The following is an 18841-nucleotide window of genomic DNA, read 5'->3' as shown; positions in this document are numbered from 1 at the left end:
TTTCATAGACTTGCAGACTCTCACAACTTAAGGAGTAGGTCAGACAGAAACAACTGGTTAGAAGCATTGAAAGGGAAAAGGAATTCCATCTCCATGGTTACGAAGATCACTGCTCAGATTTCTTAGCACAGGCAAGGTTTACAGATCACTTTCACACAACGATCCTATGAGGTAGGGAGTACAGATAATATTTTATCTCCAAAATACAAAGAAAAAAGTGGAAGATCAGAGAGGAAAATGACTTCTCCAGGGTCATATAGCTAGGAAGTATCCAAGCCAGAACTTGAACCCAGATTTCCAGACTTGCCTTCCAAGACTTATCTACACCAAAGGGAAGAGTTCGTCTTCTTGTCTCTGATAGCCATTTTACACCAGATTTAAGATCCAAAATTACATTTTTGTTTAAATGCTATTTGTCAGTATTCTAAATCCCACCTACATCAATTTTCAAAGACTTTTTCCTGAAGTCCAGCAGGGATTGCAATCTCGATTGGTATAAAGGGACTGTGGGTGTGTGGTTTGTCCTTCATTCTCGAAGAGGACCGTGACATCAGGGAGATGATGACATGACTTTCAATTGACTTTGATTTGAATGAGGGAGGGCTGTGCAAGGTCACCAGCCTCACGTTCTTCTCCACAGCCATCTGGGTCCAGTGGCCAGATATCCATCAGGATGACTAGAGATGGCCCAGGATGCATTGGGAGACCCTGGCCCTTTTAAGCTAAGGTATTTTTGGTTCTCACTTTGAGTGAGGCAATACCCATTCAGTGAATGGGCCTCTTTAAGAAATGAGTCAAAGAATAGCCTATCCCTTTAATTAAAAAAATCAACCTGGGAGGGGAAGACCCTCAGGGTTGCTAGCCAAAAGAGAAACAGTTACTATTTACATTTACTCTGAGCCAGGAGGGCCCAAAAACGTTGGGCAGAGACCTATTGTTGTCCAGTCCCTGAGATTCAGAGTAAATTGGGTTTAAGGCTTGGTCTTTGAAAAAGAAATCTAACCAGTAAACCCCAAGTTAACTTAACATTCTAGTGATCTGGGATTTGTAGGTGTGGGTAGTCCCTTCAGCTTTTAGTTTATGATGGCCAAAAGTTAAAGGGACTACCCACTTCTACAAATCCAGATGACTGGAATATTAAGTGAATGCCAGCTTCCCCCAAAACAAGCCTATATTGATCTATGCCTATACATAGTCAACTATTAATTGTCAATAAACATTTATGAAGTGCCTACTATATGCCAGTCACTGTGCTAAGTGTTGGGACTACAAATAAGAAAAAAGACAATCCCCACCCTTGAGGAGCTTACAATCTAATGAGAAAAACACATAAAAGGAGACCGAAAATCCAAGCGGGGGGAAGGTACCTAATTTGAGGACATTGTAGAGATATCCCAGAGCAGCACAATCAGGTGAGAAATGAGGAAGACATATTTACATGGTAGCTATGCAAAATACTGATAAAGACTCTAGAGTAGGGGTTGTTAATCTTTCGTGTATCATGGATCCCTCTGTCAATCTGGTGAAGCTGTCAGACCATTTATCAGAATGTTTATTGACAAGATTCATAACTGAAGGAATGCTAAATTTCAGTAAAGATGTAATTTTTTTTCCCTATTCAAGTTCATGGATTCCCTGAAATCTGTCTATGAATAAAGAAATCTATATTAGAGAGCAAAACAATTTCAATGCCTCCTTCCAAATACATTGGAGAAATCCTCCAGTCTCCCAATATATATGATCGACTCAATCTTCCTCTAAAATATCCCAGAGGAATAAAATTCCCATCAATGGTTTACTCTAATCAGGAAAATATTGATAAGGCAGCTTACATGCTGGTTATTATCTTGGGAAACATGATTTTCTATTTGCTGGATCCCAAGATCTATCTTGATGTTGAGTTCATTGAGGGTTGGGGGCTAGGGGAAAGTAGACAAGAGACAGGTGGTTTACTTGTGTCAGGGAAGAATTAATGAGCTTCCTGACCAAGCCTGGCTGTCAGATGTCTGGCTGAAGGGATGGAGCCTTTACCTACAATTCTTGGGCTCAATTTGTTCATGGTTCCCATGTAGACAGGGGTGATCTATATCTGCAAAGCATTTAATAAGGAGCTGAATTTTGGAAAGGCTCCCAGTTATCACGAGTTTCTTTGTCGCTTACCCTTTCCCACGGCATTGGGCTACACTCATTAATATGTCTGCTACTGATAGGTCACCCAGAAAAAAAGCCAATACATTTTCTTCCCAGACAGGCACCTTGATGTACTGAAAAAGTTTGAGTTTCTAAAATAAGGAGAGAAACCAAATTCTCCACTGACTTCTATGTTTTCTGACTCAAATAAACGGGGAGGCAGGGACTCAAACAGAATACCACACTCCCCAAATATTCATTTCAATGACTGGGAGAAAAGACCTTTTTCTTTGGTTTGGAGAGTGACTTTGAAAAGGAAGGCATCGTCTATCAGTTCAAGGGGAGATCTGAATGAAGCCAAGGAAGCCAAGAGATGGAGATGAGGAGGGAAGAAATCTCAGGCATGAGAGACAGCCAGTGAAAATGGCCAGTCAGGAGATGGGGTGTCTTGTTAGAGGAACAACAAGTAAGCAGACCAGTGTCACTGAATTTTAGAGAATGTAGACAAGGAGTAAGGTATGAGAAGACTGGAAAGGTAGGAGGGAGACCAGCAATAAAGGGTTTTAAAAGCCAGACTACATACTTGATCTCAGAGGTAAGAGGGAGCCACCATAGGAGTATGAGGTGACATGGTCAGAGCTGCACTTTAGGAAGATCACTTTGATAACTAAAGAAAGGAGGGACTGGGAATGGGGAGAGACTTGAGGCAGGGAGATCAACAAAAGGGGCCATAAATATAAAACAATAGCATGAAAGGTCAAGGGAGAGTATTTTAAGGAGAGAAGAGATTTGAACATGTTGGTGGGCAATAAGGAAGAGGCCAGCAGGTAAGAAAAGATTCATGGCTGCCTTGCCATGGGATAATGGGGAAAGCATGAGCTCTGGAGTCAAAGGACCTGAGTTCAAATCCTGTCTACTTGTGTGACATTAAGCAAATTGCTTAACCTCTAGGGCCACAGTTTCTTGATCTGTAAAATGAGGGGATTGGACTAGGTGGCCACTGAGTTTCCTTCTAACTCTAGATCTAGGATTCTATGACCCCCTTAGTACTTAAATTTACTGCACATAGCCTCCAGGTTGGAAGAAATGTCCACTGCCTTCCCTTGAAACTTCCACCTTGCCCCCATTACACAGATGCATTGCTTCCCCATGGTTCCTTAATGCTAATCTCATTGGAGTAGGCACCTTCACCAGGGATGCAGTCATCCACCCTTTCTCGTTCCGGACAAAAATGTCCAAGTCTCCCACAGAGGGTCCACCCGCTCACTATGCTAAGATTCAAACCCTCTTCTGGGTCCTTGAACACTCTGTGGGTACCAGGGTAGCCCACCTGTTGTGTTGTCTTGTCTCATGACATATGTCAAGCCCCTCAGGTGCCAACCACAAAAAAACGGTGAACTGGGCAGCCAGCAGGAGCTCCTGCTGGATCACATCTAGAGCCTCAGGCGGCAAAGCATTAAGAGCTTCCTGCATTCTTCCTCTTTCTTTATCTTCCCACTCATTAAACCCTTTTCAGATTGGACTTTCCACAGTGCCAGCTCCACAAAGATGGATAATAAGGTATCACCTGTAAAGAGTCACTCTTCATGCGATCAGCAAGTATTTACAGAGAGCTTCCCATGAGCCCAGGACAGGCTTCTAATTATTATTGCTGCAAAATGGGAATCAGAATCCCCATGGGGCTTCCTCCAAAGGGTCATCATGAGGCTCAAATGGGATGAGAGATGGCAAAGTCCTTGAAAACCCTCAAACGCTACCTCAATGTCAGCTGTTGTCATCAAAATCATTATTGTATTCAAATAGAGACAAATCCTCGATTGGAGCTGGGCTCTCTTGTCAAGGGCAGATCGTACTCCCTCCATGCCACACACACCCTCCAGGTGGCAGGACTCTCATCCAGGCTTCTGCTAATTTGCCACCATGGTCCACAGGTGGGCTGTCCTTGCTTTCTCTTGACACAGTGACTATTCCCAGGAAACACACGGGTGGCACGTTGGTTATCTGTCCCTCACTCTCACCATCTGAGCAGCCCATCTGCTCTATCACTCACAGATTCCTCACTAATCTCCCTTCCTTTCATGCTGCTTCTTAATTCCTCTGTGGTGGCAGGCTACAGCCTGCTAACACTCTCTCCATTGCCCTCTGGGCGAGAACACATTTTCCATTCTTCAGGAGACCGCAGTGTTCCATGACTCATGGCTATATAACTACTGGTAGCGGCAGGGTTATCCCTATTATTATAGTTATTAACTATAACACTATATTTGGTGATAAAAAGAATGACAAGGTAGAAAAGAAAGTCCCTGCCCGATTTATAATCTGGAGGTAGGGGAGACGGAGGGAATACCATAGGACCTTGAAAGAAGAACAATTACAAAGAAACTCATTGCCAAGGGCACGCGTGACAACAGCATAGAAAATAAAATCTCACCAGAAACTGCTAGCGTCCCTAGGGATCATCCAGTCCCATTTCTCATCCCAGACCTTCAGTGTTAAGAAGCAATTTGTGATAATCCCTCATTTTTGCCCAGAGCCTTTTCATATTTTCTGTCATCTCTGATACTTATCTCTTAATTTAAGACTTTTTGTGATGATGCTTTTCCCTAGGAATTTACTACAATTCATTCATTGCAAAATACATGAAATTTTTCTGCCACCTCTTTTCCCTCATTTATCCACTGAACTCCAATTTCCTTTTGTTTCTGGTTTTCCATGTTCATCTTTAGGGGAAAAAAAGCTATTCATCACAGATTAAAACTGTTAACAAAATGCTTCACTTTCGAGAAGTCGCTCTCCAGTACTTGACACATATCAGCTAGGGACTCCCCATAGAAGAGGTAGGAACATCAGTTTGATTTGATTCCTTTATTTTCAGAAAAAAATTAATCATCAACTTTAAAACAATACATGTTTTTAAATAGATCACAAGAAAGTTTGTTATTTTACTTTTGCTGTCCCCAAAACACACACACAACTTTCTAAAACTTTCTGCTGAGAAACCCAATTGACATTTTACTTACTGTAAGAGAAAATACTCTCTAATACAAAAAGAAATGCACATTTAAATGGCTCTGAGGTATTGCCTCACCCTCATTAAACTGGCAGGATGTGAAAATGTAGAGTTGGTTAGATGGGATTGAAGGAGTATGGGAAAATAGACACGTGAACTCACAGATGGTGGAACTGTGGATTGGTCTGACCATTTGGGGGAAAAAAACTGGAATTGTATGTGAGGGAGTCACTAAACTGTTCATATACCTTGACCTCAGGGACTCACCTCTGGACATGACCCCCAAAGAGATTAAAGACAAAAGAAAAGCTTCCACATAAACCAAAATATTGACAATAGCATTTTTTGTAGTAGCTAAAACTGAGGGGGGAAGGGATTAAATGCTGATTGGTTGGGAATGGCTCGACAAGCTGTGGTATTTCAATAGAGCTGAGTATCATGGTACCATAATTAATGCCAAATACTAGGAATTCAGAGAAACAAATAAAAAACCACAAAGATTGAAGAAGGTAGTACCAGGAAAGCAGCTACACAATGTAGACAATTCTACATGATAACAGAAATCAGATTAGATGCAATGATCAGTCTTTCCAGGTACTGATTTTGATCTTACTTACATAGAATATGGCATATTCCATCACTTAGTCACTGCGGTTTTTTATTTGTTTGTTTTTTATAGAGAAAGGCATTATGGGAGGGGAAAGAGAGAACAAGGAAGCCTCCATGGAAGAAGTGGCAACTGGGCTGGCCCTAAAAGAAAGGGAGAGACTGCAAGTGGTGTTAACATACATATATGCTCTTCCAGATGTAGGGGATGGCATGAAAAAAACAAGACCAGATTGGAGAAAGGCAAGAAGAGGCTCTGTGAAGGAGGGCAGCCCATAGAAGGAGGAGAAATGCAGTTGGAACCAGACTGTGGAAGGCCCCAAATGCCTAGCTAAGATAGTTGAGTTTTGTTCAATAAGCATTGGGAAGTCCTTGACTTTTTTTTCTTTTTTGCTGTACACATGGATTGGCTGATGGTGGGAACATATTTGATTTTACTGTTCAGAGGACAGTAGGTAGAGCGTTGTTGGTGAAGTCAGAAGAGGTAAGATCTGCGTTCCAATGCTTCTTCAGACATTCCCTAGCTGTGCGATCCTGGGCAAGCAATAGCCTCCCCAACCTTGACCTTTACCAGCTGGAAAATATACCTGCATGAACCTCCCTCACTGGGCAGTTGTGAGGACCATGTGAGACATGTAGGCAAATATTTTAAAAAGTATTACATAATGTGAGTTGTTGCTGATGTTACTATTCTCAAATCACTCAGACAGAAGGAGGGAGAAAAAGAAAATATCTTAATCATTGTTCCAATTATGTCCCTTCCAAGTAAGATCATAGAATCACAATATTTTAATAATATTTTCAATTACATGAAATTATATGGAAATACAACTTTAATAATCTTTTTTGATAATCTAATTGCATTATATTTATTTGGTATATACCGTATGAGGTCACGTTGCCTCCCCCAACAGAACATAAGCTCCCTGAGGACCAGAACTGTTTCATTTTTGTCTTTATATCTTCATAGTAGACACTTAATAAATGTTTTTGATGCATTTATTCTGGACAACTAGGAAAATGTAGGGGGTGGGGGGAGACTAGTAAACATTCTGAGTGGAAAAGAAAGTTGCTTAAAATGTTGATGTGTCTATGGCATCCCAAATCTATGGAAGGCAAGTATTTGCTAGCCACTAGAGTGTCTGGCAGGCTGAACTTCACTAAAAAAAAAACACACACACAACTTCGCTGGAAAGGCAGATTTAATGCGAACCGTGGAACCCATCAGGAGATCAGCTTCATGGCCCATCACGGGAAAGTCTTAGCTCAGTACAAACACACACCTCTTCCAAAAATGATACCTACATAAGAATAAAGTCCATAAGAATAAAAATGCTAGGAATTTAAGACACAGAATTACTTCCCAAAGAAGAACGGCAATAGAAATCTCTCTTGAACTCAGTTACGCCAACTTTGACATGGGGTCATGTGGGCCTTGAAACTCCTGGCAGAAAAGGAGAAAAAAAAGACCACTGGTCACTCTTCTGCCCAAGAGAAGTCTTCTATCTACCATACCCACAGAAAAGATGAGGTATCCTAATGCATCCCACAGCTTTATCCTACAGAAGAGAAGAAACACAAGGCAGAAGCCAAAAAAAGCTTCCTCTCACCTGGCTGCCAGGTAGAGAAGAAATAGAAGGCAAGGGAAAGATACCTGTGTGCTAAAGCAGTCAGAACTCATGCTAGGATCCAGGCCTATTTCTTCTCTTTCTCTCCGTGGGGGCTAACAATAATAGCCTATATTCTTCCGCCTTTCAAGCTCTGCCACACCTGAAGGCCAGCGGAGGTGTCAATTAGCCAATCCATGAGCATTTATTAAGTACTCATTATGTGCCTGGCACTGGGGATACAAAAAAGGCCTTTTCTGAAGAACAAATCAGTTTTTAATGCGAGGGTCCTACTCTATTCATAACAGAAAGCCACCCACTCAATTCAGTCAACGTTATTGGGTGGGACTCCTTTTTGTGACAGAAGCTTAGTGCAAAAAGAGCAGGTTATCCCACACCTCCACCCCCATTCCAAAGAGCTGAAGGTGTCAGTTGTTAACTTTGGCATCATTGAGGAAGACTGAGCAGGCCCCTCCTGACAAAAGGGAGAAGAGAAGGCACCGGTGAAATAACTGCCCATGCTTCACGATCTGGGCTGAGACCATTCCTGCTAACCTTGGCCACCTTTCCCTTCAGCCCCACCTCCACAGCATACATCCCAGCCCTCTTCAGGCCCAATTAAAATATATAAAGCATGTTCTGCAAGTGAGCAACTGGGACAGATGGCCTGGCGATAGATATTCATATTGCAACACTTTTTTAAAAAAGAACATTTTGTTTTCTTGGAATTCTAACAGTCTGGGACAATTCCAGGGATTTCACTGCACCTCTGACCTATCTGCTCAGGACACTGTTTTCCAGGTAGCGAAATGATGAATTAATCAGAGCAAATGTGCTAATAATCGTCTTCCTTGTCACCTTAACTCGAAAGAGAGGAGTGATTCTCCAGCACTGAGCAGCTGTTAGGGGGCTGACAAATCTCTCATCCCATTTCCAATCTCACCCAGCACATAAACTTTCTTCACCTTTCCCCCCCTCCTCTTTTCTTCTTTCTCCTCTCTTCCCTCCCTCCCTCACCCTCCCATCTCCCAAGAGAAGAGTTCTTAGGCGAAATTCCTTTCACTTTCTCACAGAAACACCCCAAACGCAAGCTTTATCTGCAGAAGTCATCGAAAGGCACCCTGGAGATGATTTAATCCAGTGCCCTCTTTTTACAATGAGTAAAGCAAGGCCCAGGAACAAGAAATGATTTTCCCAAGGTTATAATGGCATTAAGTAACAGAACTTGGATTTAAATCCAGAGCATGGGCATAAAGCTGGAAGAGAGAAACCTTGGAGATGATCTAATTCAATCTCCTCAGCTTTTTTCTTAAATGATGCAACACTATTTTTTTTTAAATTAATGTTTTACTGATGCTTTTTTTTAATCATCACGAATGATTCCCACTAAATCCTCCACCCTTGGAGAAACCTCCCTTGTAACAAAGAACTGTTGATAAGCAAAATAAATCAAATTTTGGACATGCCTAACAGCATATTCTTTATTCAACACTTCTAATCTACTGCCTCTCTACTGAAAGCAAAGATGTTTGCTTTTCAATTGGTCCTCTGAGGTCACAGTTGGTCACTGCCTTGACTCAAATGATAGCTCAGTGTTGAGTTCTTTTATATTATTGTAATTATGTGTAAACTGTTCCCCTGGTTCAGTTTTTTTCATTCCATATCCAGTCATATAAGTCTTCCCAAGTTCTTCCAAATTCTTCATATTTATCATTTCTTAAGACATAGTAATATTCCATACATTATTAATATAACATAATTTTGTTTAGTTACTCCTCAGTCAGTTGGGACCCTCTTTTCTCCCATTTTTTTGCTACCACAAAAAATGCTGCTATCAATATTTTGGTATACGTGGGACTTTTCCTTCTATCCCAGGCCTCCTTAGGGTTATATGCCCTCTCATAAAGTTCATAATTGTTTTCCAGAATGTCAATTGGTCTCATTTTGTTCATAGAATCACATTAACAACTCCTTTAGGGTAATTCCCACACTCAGTGGAAGATTGGGACACATAGAACAATTTCCACCTATTCTCTCACTGTTCTAGGGGTAATGCTGAAAGGCTGAAGGTGCTAGTACTGTCACTCACAAACCCCCATCAGGGTGCTTCCCCCTGATTATCATGCAGTAGTCTCAATTAGCTTTTAGCAATGGTATTTACTAAAACAGTATAGCGAGAGTAGTAGTTACAAAATATCACACCACCCCAAAGTCTAGGGAACGCTGTCCCATAAATATGCATAAAGTCCACAGGAAGAGTAAGTTTAAATTTAGAGTGCAATGCTATTGAGGCATATATGTAAGGAACATATGTAGTAAAGGCATACCTCAAAAGTCCTGGCACTGAGAGTCTTTTTCTCCCTTTATAGAATCTATATAAGTTCCCCTTAAGTAGATGTCTTTGTTAGATTTCAAGGGATGATGCCATTCTAGTGTCCATATGGCGACACGTTTCTCTATCAGGAAGAATCATGATCCCTAAAGAGCTTGTAGGGCCCTGTCTTTCCACATCTGTCTGTGGATACTTCTGCTGTCTGCCATGACCACTCTGGTGATGCAACCATTGCTCCCACCTCTGGTTCCTTCCTCAAGGGGTTGGCTGGAGCAACTCTTCCAGAAGACTGGATTGTTTCTGGAATACCGGATTCCAAACTTGCTTACTTTGTCGTACATGGGCCCAGAGCTATATCTGCTTCTTTCAGTCAATCACAAAGCACTCTGTCCCTCTCCAATTGACTAAGGACTTTTCATGCTTAGTTTATATTCTTGATTGATTGAACAAACCAATATGAATTTCTGGGCCTTCTGTGGTTACATTAATTGGGGTGGGGAGTGGAAATCTCCACTCTTACACTAAGATCATAGAACTAAATCAGAGTTCTTAACCTTCTTTGAATCATGAGTGGTTTGAGGAAGTCTGTGGACCCCTTCTCAGAATCATGTTTTTAAATGCATAAAATATGTAAGAATACAAAGGAAATCAATTTTATTAAAAATACAACTATGAAAATATTTTAAATCAAATTCATAGACTTCCCAGTTAAAAATGCCTGATATCGAAAGTTTTTTTTTAAAATTCATTTTATCATGGATTTCATAAACAGGAACATTTCAAAATAAAAATAATAGGGAAAAGGATTGTATATGAGACAGAAATGTATGTTAAATCAAACACAGTAGTAACAAAATTGCCCCATGTTCACTCTTTACCGTCCTCTTGCTCTCTTCATCTTTTTTAGCAGCATCACCACCCACCAACCCCACCCCCTCCTAAATATAAGCCCTCCCTTTGAAACAAGTCTAATCAAGAAAAAACATGCTTTGGTCATGTCTGACAACCTACGAAGGAGATTCAGTCCAAAAAACCTCTGCCAAGAGGCAGGAAGGGTGCTTTGCCATCAGCCTTCAGAAGTAATGTCTGGTGTTTGCACTGGTCCAAGTTCTGAGTCAAAGCTGTCTTACTTTATATTCTCATGGTCATTATATAAATAAATTGTTCTCCTGGTTTTGCTCAACCTCCTTGTTTTTCAGATGAAGTTTATGAGATTCTTTGACTCCAACTCTTTCCACTAGTCCATAACATCTTTTCCCCTGAGCCAGTGGACAGTGATTTGGGCTAGACATGAGTCTCCTGTCTTGTTAAGAAGCAGTGTCCTAGTCCTACTTCCAGGGACATTTGGAAAGTACTTAACTTGTGGAAAATAATATAAGGAAACCAAGATGTTGCCATAAGCAGTTTTGGACTATGACTCTAGTCACACATATCACACATGGAAAATGCCTCGTATTCTTAAAAGCAGCAAGAACTGTTCAGTTAACGTTACCAAGAGCAAATGGTACTTTCATGGGAAGCAAAACAATGGAGGCAAAGTGGGTGCCCATCAGCTGGAGTATAACTGAACGAACAGGGACATATGACTACAATGGACAACGACTGGTCAACAAAACAATCAATGTGAGGAATTCGGAGAATCCTGAGAAGACTTCTTTGTACTGATGCAGACTGACAAAAAGAACAAAGAAAAAGGAAGCTGAAATCAAATTAAATACTATAACTGAGTGGGATCTCAGAAAATAAATGATGAAATGCGTGCTTCCATTGAGAGAGAGGCTGGGGACTAAAAATACAGAATATTGTATATGCCATCAGACATGACCACTCTGTTAGTCATTTTTTTAAACTTTTTTTTATTATAGTGTTCTAAGGGGCAAAGGGAGGGGGATAGGAATGGAGGGGCAATATATCAGCAAATAAGTCTGACACAAAATAAAAAGGCATCAATAGAATTTTTAATAGATGGAAGTGCCAAAGTACAAAATTAGGAAGCTCTCTCCAAACTCTCAGGTAAACCTGAAGGAACAAAATCTGTGCAGCTAAAACCATGTAATCTGGACTTTAAAGCACTGTTAACTCTGTCTAAGGCCAACCCTAATCCCCCTGGATTCAGCTTCTGTCTTCCATCTTGCTATTTCTGTATTTCAATTAGATGTTGCTGCAAGGCCCTGTGGTTCAGTGGACTAAGCACAGGCCTGGGAGATAGAAGTTGATTAATTTCTCTCTCCATCAAGGTTTAAATCAGCCATGCTCTCCAAAGGAACATAACTTGGGGGATTTGGGGCTTACTGGCATACTAGGGTAGCAAAGGGAATGGGAAAAAGCTGACTCCCTATCAACACCATAAAGAGAGGGGAAATCCACTCAACTGGATTGTAGGGTGAGTTTCTTTTAACCATTCTCTCTCTGGTTCCTTAGTTTTAAGGGAGGGGAACTGACCTACCAGAGGAAGGGAAATACAAGGAGGCTTGGCAAGGGAAACAGGGATAGCATGATATAGTGAAGAGATCTGGGCTTGGAGTCAGGAAGAAATGCATTCAAATATCACCACACACACTGACTAGCTATATGGTCCTGGCCATCACCCAACCTTTCTGAGCCTCAGTTTCTTCATCTGTAAAAGAAGATAATAATGATAATTGCGATGATGATGATGATGATGACGAAAAAGAAGAAAACCAGCAATTATCACAGTGCCTGGTGCATAGTAGATGCTTAATAAATGTATATTGATGGATAATGATAATAATAATATTAAGCTTTATATATTACTTTAGAGTTGGAGAAGCACTTCACATAAATTCTCTCTATTGATCCTTACAACAAGCCTCACAGAATTATTGTGATGAATGATAATTTCTGATGAAATTGGCTAGCAAAAACAGATTAGGAGGCTCTCCAATGGAGGGAGAACAGTATGAAAAAACAAACGACTGGGACTGAGAAAGTAGTACAAAAGAAGAAGTGATTAAAGGATTTGGGGGTTAGCCAGAGCAGGAACTGGAGAAAACACTCTGGGAAAGTTACTGAGACTAGGTAAGAGGAAGAGAAACCCATGGAGGGATATACCTAGCTATGGTAACCAGGAAGAATAGAGTGCCACCTCGGTGTGATAGGGAACTGTCAAGGATGTAGTTTGGTCCTTAACTCAGAGGTTATACTTGGAGACTAAAATTGTTCATATTTATATAGCTCTTTAAGGTTTGCAAAATACTGTATATGTGTTTGTGTGTGTGTACATATCTCTATATATAAATGTATAGATATACATACATTATCTCTTTTGACCCTATCAACACTATTATTACACCTATTTTTACAGATGTGGAGGTTGAGGCTCAGATTTGGTTAAGTGACTTATCCAGGGTCACTCAGCTTTTATATATAGAGGCAGGACAAACCCAGGTCTGCCTAACTTCAGCTCTAGCACTCTATCCTCAAAATCTAAGGAATTGAGAGAGAAATTAGACAAAGGGTAGGGAACACTGCATATAATATCATATTTGGTTGAAGTGGGCATTTGTTTTGTCCAACTGCTTTTTTGCCCTCTTTCTTTTGTCTTTATTATGAAGGATGGTTCTGGGTGGGGGAGAGGAGGAAATATGTTAGAGAAATAAAAGTAGATGTTAAAAAAGAACCCTCTCACCAACTGAAACCCAGAGATGAATCCACCTAGTAAGTAGGCCAGGGCTGAGCACAGATCAAGGCAGAAATAAGAAAATCAATCAAACTTATAAACTAGAGTCTGTAACTAGGCTATGCACCCGCAATGTGCGTACCCGGAGTAGACAGTATCCAGACCCGTAGTTAACACAGGACAAACAGGACTCCGCCCCAGTTTATCAACTCAGGGAGGGAGAAATGTTTCCTTCCCACAGTCACTGGTGACCCTGAGCTTTACCCAACCTCCTTGTGCTTTTGCGGGCATTATTGCAATTGTCCCCAGTCTGCTTCCTGAGGGGGCACCATTGCCATGGTGCCCCTATTTCAAGGGTCCAATTCCCCCACCTCAAACAAGGCCAGACCTTCTGGGGAACTGTCCTCTGGGACAATGCCACACTAGCCACAAACCCCAAATGAATTGTCCCCAGGTGCAGTTTCCCCTGGCTGTGGCTCAGTCTGCATCTCCCAGGGGCCTCATAATCTTGTCTGTCACACACCAAATAGGACCATACATTTAGAGATGCAAGGGACACCCGCCAGATGAAACCCCTCATTTAAAAGCTTAAAAAACTGAAGCCAAGAAAGAGGAAGTGATTTGCCTGGAGTCACCCAGAGAGTAACAGAGGTGAAATTTGAACCCAGATCCTTTGAGGTCTCATCTAGTGTCCTTTACACTCTAATAGAGGTACTGGCCAATGAGAGCCAATTCATAGGGTGCATCCTCCAGAAGAGTCCAATGACATGGAATGGAAACTCCATTTCAGAACATTCACCGATATATGATAATGAATTAATAAATGAATGAACAAATGAATGAATGAATGGATGGATGGATGGGCGGATGAATTAATAAATAAATAAATAAATGGATGAATGAATGAATGAATAAATAAACAAAAGCCTTTGGGTTGACTGCCAAGCTTAAACTCTGTGTGCTTACAAAATGCACTAACAACCAAAGCACTCACTCTCTCTCCTCTCTTTTTTCCTGGCGGTGATCAAGAAATCAACTACTGTAAGCCTCTGGGTGGGGAGAGAGGTAGCCCCAGAACCATGAAAGGTCAGAAAGGTTAGCAAGATCAGAGGAGGGAGCCACCAGAGATCCAAGGTCTGGAGTCTGCCAGAAGTCACGCCCACCAACCTGTGCCATCCAGTGAATCGGACTGAGTAGCTAAGACCAAATGTCCTCCAGCAAGAAAGTAACTCATCGGTCAACTATGCTCAATTCAAAAGTAAATTTCAAAAGTGACAGGATGGGGCAACTAGGTGGTGCAGTGGATAGAACACTGGCCCTGGAGTCAGGAGAACCTAAGTTCAAATCCAGCCTCAGACACTTGACACTAGCTGTGCGACCCTGGGCAAGTCACTAAACCCCAACTGCCTCACAAAAAAGTGGGGGTACTGCTTTGGAACAACCATTTTAAATCTGAGCTCTCTCTTTCTCTCTCCAGAGACCAAAATAGGACCATGTCCTTGGTGTTGGAGAAAATATTTTTGTACTTCTGTTCTTGCTATATTTTTTTTGTAAATATCTTCCACAAAATCTCATTGATATTAATTAGGTAAGTTGATAACAGGATGCTAATTGCTGGGTCAATGACATGAGAAGATACTAACTTTAACTGCCAATTAATATTGGGGAGAATGCACCAGAAGTGGGGCTTGAGGCAATAACATTAAAAAAATGCCCCAAGCCTCAAGGGGTACCCCTAGAGCCCCAAGGAGAAGGTGCAGCCAGCCTTGCTCTGGAGACCTGTCCTGCCAGAACAGGAGGGAATTAGTATAAGGTTCCCCAGAGTCTACATGGGCTGGGCTGTTCTGCTGCATTTGTCTGCCTGTGACACTTTGGATAATGAACAGGGTAGCATTTCCAAGGCTGTGGTTTAAATAGGAGAACTCTGTAACTCCTTGGGTGGTAGATAGCAACAGACAGGAACAGGGAACGCCAACAAAAAGTCTTCTGTCTTTGGGCGGGGTGGGGGGGAGGGGTGGAGTTCCATCGTTCCACTGCATATTAACTAAATGACAAGAAAATATTTAGTCTGGGTCATTTGGTTGATTCAAGCATGGCATCAACAGGGCCAAGAATGTATTTTCCCTTCTCGTGGGCAATTTAATTTTTCTCTGATCCATGGTCACAGAACCTAGCCTGGGCAGCCAACCTGAAAATGCTCATCTTTGGTCACTGGGAGCCTGAGTAAGACAGGAAGAGGGAACAAGCATTTATTGGGTGTCTACTAGGTGGGAGGCGTTGTGCTGTGCACTTTGTAAATACCATCTCCTTGGATCCTTACAATAACTCCATAAGATGTACTACGGTTATCCTCATTTAACAGCTGAGGAAACTGAAGCAAACAGAGGTCAAGTGACTTGCCCAGGGCCATTCAGCTAGTAAATGTCTAAGGTCAAATTTGAACTTAGGTCTTCCTGACTTCAAGTCCAGTGCCATCTAGCTACCTCTGCAGGCAGGTGGTTGAATCAGTATAAACCCATCACTCAGAACACAGCAGTCAAATAATTGTTCCATCAACAAGAATTTGTAAAGGTGCTCCTATGTGCTCAGCACAGGCCTAGGCACTGAGGCAGGGGAGGAATGAGTAAGACCATAGATCTCAAGCTGGAAGGAACCAACTGGTCCAACCCCTTCATTTCACAAATAAGGAAACTGAAGTTCAGCAAAATTCAATGACACTCAGTAAATGGCAGAGTCAGGTTTCGGTCCTTTGACCCCAAATCCAGAGCTCTTCCCCCTAGATCAAGCCTTAAGAACTCACAATCTAATGGGGGCATCAAAACAAAAGCACAAGACACCCCCCCACAAACACACATGCTTTTTTTGTGCCTCAACTACGGCACTCTGTGCCTTCTCTTACAGCCCTTTGAATGTTTGCCTCATCTCATAGGATCAGATAGTAATTAGGAAGGACTTAGGAGACCTTCTAGTCCAACCTCTTTGTTTTATAGATGAGGCCACTGAGGCCCATAGAGGTAAAGAGACTTATACAAAGTCACACAGATTCTAAGTGTCAGAAGAATCAGGATGTGAGCCCAGTTCCTCTGATCTGACAGAGCCAGTGCTCGGTACTAGCTGAACCATGCTATGCCCTCCCTAGACTACAAGCTTCATGAGAGGCTATGGGAGAGGACATGGATTCAAAAGTCCTGGGTTCAAGCCCTGGTTCTGCCACATACTAGCAGTGTGAATCTGGGTGAGTCACTGCTTTCTTAAGTCTTCATTTCCTCCTCTAGAAAATGAAGACAATCATCAAAGAACAGCCTCCAACACATGTAGGTGGAAGGAGCAGGACTGGTCCAGGGATCTCATTGGCACAGGGAGCTCCCAGATGAGAGAAATCTCTCTCCCATGACAGGTGGCACCTTCCCTACAACTTACAGTCTTAGAGAGCTACCTACAAGCATTAAGGGGTTAATCAACTCTATGCCAAAGGTAGGATTTGAACCCAGGTCTTCCTGACTCCAAAGGAGTGGACAGAGATCCACGATGTCTCTGTTTAAGTAGAACATTTAATAAACTGTAAAGTGTCATATAATATCTAGGGATTTTCTGTTTATTATTCCCCATAAGATCTTTCTACATTGGGTTCTAAAGACCACAGGAGCCTTTAAAGATTAATTCTGGACCAAGGTAAAAACGAAGAAGAGATTGGAACAGATCAGAGTGGGAGCCAGGCCTTTCCCATTCTCCATCGCCAGTTCCATGGCATCTACTGAAGTTCCCTTATATTCATTATATAAATACTTCAATAGGCAATTGAGCATGGAAGATAGCGGCAATCAGAGACAGTAAGGCCTGAGTTCAATCCCTGCCTGTGGCACATTCTATGTATGTGATCCTGAGCAAGTCGATTCACTTCTAAATACCCAAGGCAAATTTCTAAGACTGTCCATTGCAGAGCTGCTAACGATTCCTCCCTGGGCGGGCTCCATGCCAATGAAATCGCTGGACCAGACCAAAGCAAAAAATAGTTTAACCACCTACATGTGCCCATTGCATAATGTAAACTCCTTGAGGACAGGGACAATTTCCTTTATCTCTTTGTATCCCCAGCCCCTGCCACATAGTTGATATTTCATGGATGCTTGTTGGTTGATTGTTTGAGAACAGAGAAGACTGCAGTCCTCAAAGTCAAGCTGAGAGATGTGAGAAGAATAAACCTGAGAATCATGTCAGACACAAATACAGGATCCCCAATGTGGTGTGGGCAGAGGCCATAGAGACAAAGTCAAAAAGAAACAGGAGGTGTCAGGCGTAGACACCTCAGCTTCAAAGAAACAACAGACAACCACAGGCAGTTTCTGTACTACGGAAAGTTAGAAAGCTCCGGAGAATCAGCAAAAATAGCAAACACCTTTTAGATAAAAGATAAAAAAGACCCAAGATTCTCTCTAGTCAAACTTTCAATTTTTCCATTTCAAGCTCTCATTTCCTCTTTCCCAACAGCCTAGCCCCATCACACACGCGGTTCCCGCCGTCTTGTAGCACACCTAATTTGTCTAGTCCCAAACCCAAGTGACTCTTCCTCCATCCTCCAAACCAGTTCCCCTCTTTCCAAGGAGCTCATTGGAAGGGCTGAGATCACAGACCTGCCCTCAGCCACTGAACATGGTTTCCTTGTTTTTAAGATAAGGGGTTTGTACAAGAAGATCTCGAAATTCTCTCCTTCCTCACTCTGACCCTACTTTTTAGGTCAGTTTTGCTGACTGATGCCTCTTCCTTGCAATGTATATGTGTGTGAACCATTTCCCTTAAGAAAGCTATTCACAATACTCAATGTTGGGCAAGGGAGGAGGAGGGACCTGAGTTAGAAGGAACCACATGGAAGCTAGTCAGGACTGATGCCAAGATAAACAAGAGACTTTGGTTCTGCCTTTGATGATAGTAGGACCCTATGGAAGATGAGGACATTGTTATTATCAACACTTTGTGAAGACTGAGGGTGTCTCCTTGGTGGAGTGTATGACACACCCTTGGTATTTGTTGACCCATTGGCCCCAGATTATTATAGATCCAAGTCACATCCTTGGACTCAGGCTTACAAAAGGGTCCAGGCATATTTGTCAGAGATCAGGGGTCCAGAGAGTTGAGCCCAAACAGGGATCAGGAAACAGATATGGTCACTAAGAAGGGAGACTACTTATCTATGTAGCCTTTCCTAGAGAATCTAATCAGGCCCAAAGATGGCAGGGGCAGAGGCCGCCTTGGATTTTCTAGAAAGGAAACCTAAGGAGAGAAGGGAAGCATAAAGCTCTAGAGACAGCAGCAACCGAGGAAAGTGGAATCAGGGAGGAAATTTCCATGCCTAGCCTTCTAGAAATAAGAGGAGCAGGTCCCAGAGCTGGAGGAACAACAAATGACTAAAACACAATTGGGAGAAGCAAGCTGAGACCTTGGCCTTCAACTCTTCCCATACATTACTATGACTGTATAGATCTAATGGGAAGGAAGAAAGACTGACCATATAGTAAACT

Source organism: Trichosurus vulpecula, chromosome 5 (genome assembly GCF_011100635.1).
Source record: "Trichosurus vulpecula isolate mTriVul1 chromosome 5, mTriVul1.pri, whole genome shotgun sequence".
NCBI classification, from domain to species: domain Eukaryota; kingdom Metazoa; phylum Chordata; class Mammalia; order Diprotodontia; family Phalangeridae; genus Trichosurus; species Trichosurus vulpecula.
This window is presented reverse-complemented; position numbering follows the sequence as displayed.